Raw genomic sequence first — 6000 nt, forward strand, 5'->3', positions numbered from 1 at the left:
CTTGGTACAACAGCTTACAGCATTGCATCTTTTGTGTGACACTTGGTACAACAGCTTACAGCATTGCATCTTTTCTGTGACACTTGGTACAACAGCTTACAGCATTGCATCTTTTGTGTCACACTTGGTACAACAGCTTACAGCATTGCATTGTTTGTGTCACACTTGGTACAACAGCTTACAGCATTGCATTGTTTGTGTCACACTTGGTACAACAGCTTACAGCATTGCATTGTTTGTGTCACACTTGGTACATCAGCTTACAGCATTGCATTGTTTGTGTCACACTTGGTACTACAGCTTACAGCATTGCATTGTTTGTGTCACACTTGGTACAACAGCTTACAGCATTGCATTGTTTGTGTCACACTTGGTACAGCAGCTTACAGCATTGTATCTTTTGTGTCACACTTGGTACAACAGCTTACAGCATTGCATCGCTTGTGTCACACTTGGTACAACAGCTTACAGCATTGCATCTTTTGTGTCACACTTGGTACAACAACTTACAGCATTGCATCTTTTGTCTCACACTTGGTACAACAGCTTACAGCATTGCATTGTTTGTGTCACACTTGGTACAACAGCTTACAGCATTGCATCTTTTGTGTCACACTTGGTACAACAGCTTACAGCATTGTATCTTTTGTGTCACACTTGGTACAACAGCTTACAGCATTGTATCTTTTGTGTCACACTTGGTACAACAGCTTACAGCATTGCATTGTTTGTGTCACACTTGGTACAACAGCTTACAGCATTGCATCTTTTGTGTCACACTTGGTACAACAGCTTACAGCATTGCATCTTTTGTGTCACACTTGGTACAACAGCTTACAGCATTGTATTGTTTGTGTCACACTTGGTACAACAGCTTACAGCATTGTATTGTTTGTGTCACACTTGGTACAACAGCTTACAGCATTGCATCTTTTGTGTCACACTTGGTACAACAGCTTACAGCATTGTATCTTTTGTGTCACACTTGGTACAACAGCTTACAGCATTGTATCTTTTGTGTCACACTTGGTACAACAGCTTACAGCATTGCATCTTTTCTGTCACACTTGGTACAACAGCTTACAGCATTGCATCTTTTGTGTCACACTTGGTACAACAGCTTACAGCATTGTATCTTTTGTGTCACACTTGGTACAACAGCTTACAGCATTGTATCTTTTGTGTCACACTTGGTACAACAGCTTACAGCATTGCATCTTTTGTGTCACACTTGGTACAACAGCTTACAGCATTGCATCTTTTGTGTCACACTTGGTACAACAGCTTACAGCATTGCATCGATTGTGTCATACTTGGTGCAACAGCTTACAGCATTGCATCTTTTGTGTGACACTTGGTACAACAGCTTACAGCATTGCATCGTTTGTGTCACACTTGGTACAACAGCTTACAGCATTGAATTGTTTGTGTCACACTTGGTACAACAGCTTACAGCATTGCATCTTTTGTGTGACACTTGGTACAACAGCTTACAGCATTGCATCTTTTCTGTGACACTTGGTACAACAGCTTACAGCATTGCATCTTTTGTGTGACACTTGGTACAACAGCTTACAGCATTGCATTGTTTGTGTCACACTTGGTACTACAGCTTACAGCATTGCATTGTTTGTGTCACACTTGGTACAACAGCTTACAGCATTGCATTGTTTGTGTCACACTTGGTACAGCAGCTTACAGCATTGTATCTTTTGTGTCACACTTGGTACAACAGCTTACAGCATTGCATCGTTTGTGTCACACTTGGTACAACAGCTTACAGCATTGCATCTTTTGTGTCACACTTGGTACAACAATTTACAGCATTGCATCTTTTGTCTCACACTTGGTACAACAGCTTACAGCATTGCATTGTTTGTGTCACACTTGGTGCAACAGCTTACAGCATTGCATCTTTTGTGTTACACTTGGTACAACAGCTTACAGCATTGCATTGTTTGTGTCACACTTGGTACAACAGCTTACAGCATTGTATCTTTTGTGTCACACTTGGTACAACAGCTTACAGCATTGTATCTTTTGTGTCACACTTGGTACAACATCTTACAGCATTGCATCGTTTGTGTCACACTTGGTACAACAGCTTACAGCATTGCATCTTTTGTGTCACACTTGGTACAACAACTTACAGCATTGCATCTTTTGTCTCACACTTGGTACAACAGCTTACAGCATTGCATTGTTTGTGTCACACTTGATACAACAGCTTACAGCATTGTATCTTTTGTGTCACACTTGGTACAACAGCTTACAGCATTGCATCGTTTGTGTCACACTTGATACAACAGCTTACAGCATTGTATCTTTTGTGTCACACTTGGTATAGCAGCTTACAGCATTGTATCTTTTGTGTCACACTTGTTACAACAGCTTACAGCATTGCAGCTTTTGTGTCACACTTGGTACAACAGCTTACAGCATTGCATTGTTTGTGTCACACTTGGTACAACAGCTTACAGCATTGCATCTTTTGTGTGACACTTGGTACAACAGCTTACAGCATTGCATCTTTTGTGTCACACTTGGTACAACAGCTTACAGCATTGCATCGTTTGTGTCCCACTTGGTACAACAGCTTACAGCATTGCATCTTTTGTGTTACACTTGGTACAACAGCTTACAGCATTGCATCTTTTGTGTCACACTTGGTACAACAGCTTACAGCATTGCATCGTTTGTGTCCCACTTGGTACAACAGCTTACAGCATTGCATTGTTTGTGTCACACTTGGTACAACAGCTTACAGCATTGCATCTTTTGTGTCACACTTGGTACAACAGCTTACAGCATTGCATTGTTTGTGTCACACTTGGTACAACAGCTTACAGCATTGCATCTTTTGTGTTACACTAGGTACAACAGCTTACAGCATTGCAACTTTTGTGTCACACTTGGTACAACAGCTTACAGCATTGTATCTTTTGTGTCACACTTGGTACAACAGCTTACAGCATTGCATTGTTTGTGTCACACTTGGTACAACAGCTTACAGCATTGTATCTTTTGTGTCACACTTGGTACAACAGCTTACAGCATTGCATCTTTTGTGTCACACTTGGTACAACAACTTACAGCATTGCATCTTTTGTGTCACACGGTACAACAACTTACAGCATTGCATTGTTTGTGTCACACTTGGTACAACAGCTTACAGCATTGCATCTTTTGTGTCACACTTGGTACAACAGCTTACAGCATTGCATTGTTTGTGTCACACTTGGTACAACAGCTTACAGCATTGCATCTTTTGTGTTACACTAGGTACAACAGCTTACAGCATTGCAACTTTTGTGTCACACTTGGTACAACAGCTTACAGCATTGTATCTTTTGTGTCACACTTGGTACAACAGCTTACAGCATTGCATTGTTTGTGTCACACTTGGTACAACAGCTTACAGCATTGTATCTTTTGTGTCACACTTGGTACAACAGCTTACAGCATTGTATCTTTTGTGTCACACTTGGTACAACAGCTTACAGCATTGCATTGTTTGTGTCACACTTGGTACAACAGCTTACAGCATTGCATCTTTTGTGTCACACTTGGTACAACAGCTTACAGCATTGCATCTTTTGTGTCACACTTGGTACAACAGCTTACAGCATTGTATTGTTTGTGTCACACTTGGTACAACAGCTTACAGCATTGTATTGTTTGTGTCACACTTGGTACAACAGCTTACAGCATTGCATCTTTTGTGTCACACTTGGTACAACAGCTTACAGCATTGTATCTTTTGTGTCACACTTGGTACAACAGCTTACAGCATTGTATCTTTTGTGTCACACTTGGTACAACAGCTTACAGCATTGCATCTTTTGTGTCACACTTGGTACAACAGCTTACAGCATTGCATCTTTTGTGTCACACTTGGTACAACAGCTTACAGCATTGTATCTTTTGTGTCACACTTGGTACAACAGCTTACAGCATTGTATCTTTTGTGTCACACTTGGTACAACAGCTTACAGCATTGCATCTTTTGTGTCACACTTGGTACAACAGCTTACAGCATTGCATCTTTTGTGTCACACTTGGTACAACAGCTTACAGCATTGCATCGATTGTGTCATACTTGGTGCAACAGCTTACAGCATTGCATCTTTTGTGTGACACTTGGTACAACAGCTTACAGCATTGCATCGTTTGTGTCACACTTGGTACAACAGCTTACAGCATTGAATTGTTTGTGTCACACTTGGTACAACAGCTTACAGCATTGCATCTTTTGTGTGACACTTGGTACAACAGCTTACAGCATTGCATCTTTTCTGTGACACTTGGTACAACAGCTTACAGCATTGCATCTTTTGTGTGACACTTGGTACAACAGCTTACAGCATTGCATTGTTTGTGTCACACTTGGTACTACAGCTTACAGCATTGCATTGTTTGTGTCACACTTGGTACAACAGCTTACAGCATTGCATTGTTTGTGTCACACTTGGTACAGCAGCTTACAGCATTGTATCTTTTGTGTCACACTTGGTACAACAGCTTACAGCATTGCATCGTTTGTGTCACACTTGGTACAACAGCTTACAGCATTGCATCTTTTGTGTCACACTTGGTACAACAATTTACAGCATTGCATCTTTTGTCTCACACTTGGTACAACAGCTTACAGCATTGCATTGTTTGTGTCACACTTGGTGCAACAGCTTACAGCATTGCATCTTTTGTGTTACACTTGGTACAACAGCTTACAGCATTGCATTGTTTGTGTCACACTTGGTACAACAGCTTACAGCATTGTATCTTTTGTGTCACACTTGGTACAACAGCTTACAGCATTGTATCTTTTGTGTCACACTTGGTACAACAGCTTACAGCATTGCATCGTTTGTGTCACACTTGGTACAACAGCTTACAGCATTGCATCTTTTGTGTCACACTTGGTACAACAACTTACAGCATTGCATCTTTTGTCTCACACTTGGTACAACAGCTTACAGCATTGCATTGTTTGTGTCACACTTGATACAACAGCTTACAGCATTGTATCTTTTGTGTCACACTTGGTACAACAGCTTACAGCATTGCATCGTTTGTGTCACACTTGATACAACAGCTTACAGCATTGTATCTTTTGTGTCACACTTGGTATAGCAGCTTACAGCATTGTATCTTTTGTGTCACACTTGTTACAACAGCTTACAGCATTGCAGCTTTTGTGTCACACTTGGTACAACAGCTTACAGCATTGCATTGTTTGTGTCACACTTGGTACAACAGCTTACAGCATTGCATCTTTTGTGTGACACTTGGTACAACAGCTTACAGCATTGCATCTTTTGTGTCACACTTGGTACAACAGCTTACAGCATTGCATCGTTTGTGTCCCACTTGGTACAACAGCTTACAGCATTGCATCTTTTGTGTTACACTTGGTACAACAGCTTACAGCATTGCATCTTTTGTGTCACACTTGGTACAACAGCTTACAGCATTGCATCGTTTGTGTCCCACTTGGTACAACAGCTTACAGCATTGCATTGTTTGTGTCACACTTGGTACAACAGCTTACAGCATTGCATCTTTTGTGTCACACTTGGTACAACAGCTTACAGCATTGCATTGTTTGTGTCACACTTGGTACAACAGCTTACAGCATTGCATCTTTTGTGTTACACTAGGTACAACAGCTTACAGCATTGCAACTTTTGTGTCACACTTGGTACAACAGCTTACAGCATTGTATCTTTTGTGTCACACTTGGTACAACAGCTTACAGCATTGCATTGTTTGTGTCACACTTGGTACAACAGCTTACAGCATTGTATCTTTTGTGTCACACTTGGTACAACAGCTTACAGCATTGCATCTTTTGTGTCACACTTGGTACAACAACTTACAGCATTGCATCTTTTGTGTCACACGGTACAACAACTTACAGCATTGTATCTTTTGTGTCACACTTGGTACAACAGCTTACAGCATTGCATCTTTTGTGTCACACTTGGTACAACAACTTAC

This window comes from Bombina bombina, chromosome 5 (assembly GCF_027579735.1).
Source record: "Bombina bombina isolate aBomBom1 chromosome 5, aBomBom1.pri, whole genome shotgun sequence".
In the NCBI taxonomy this organism is placed as follows: Eukaryota; Metazoa; Chordata; class Amphibia; order Anura; family Bombinatoridae; genus Bombina; species Bombina bombina.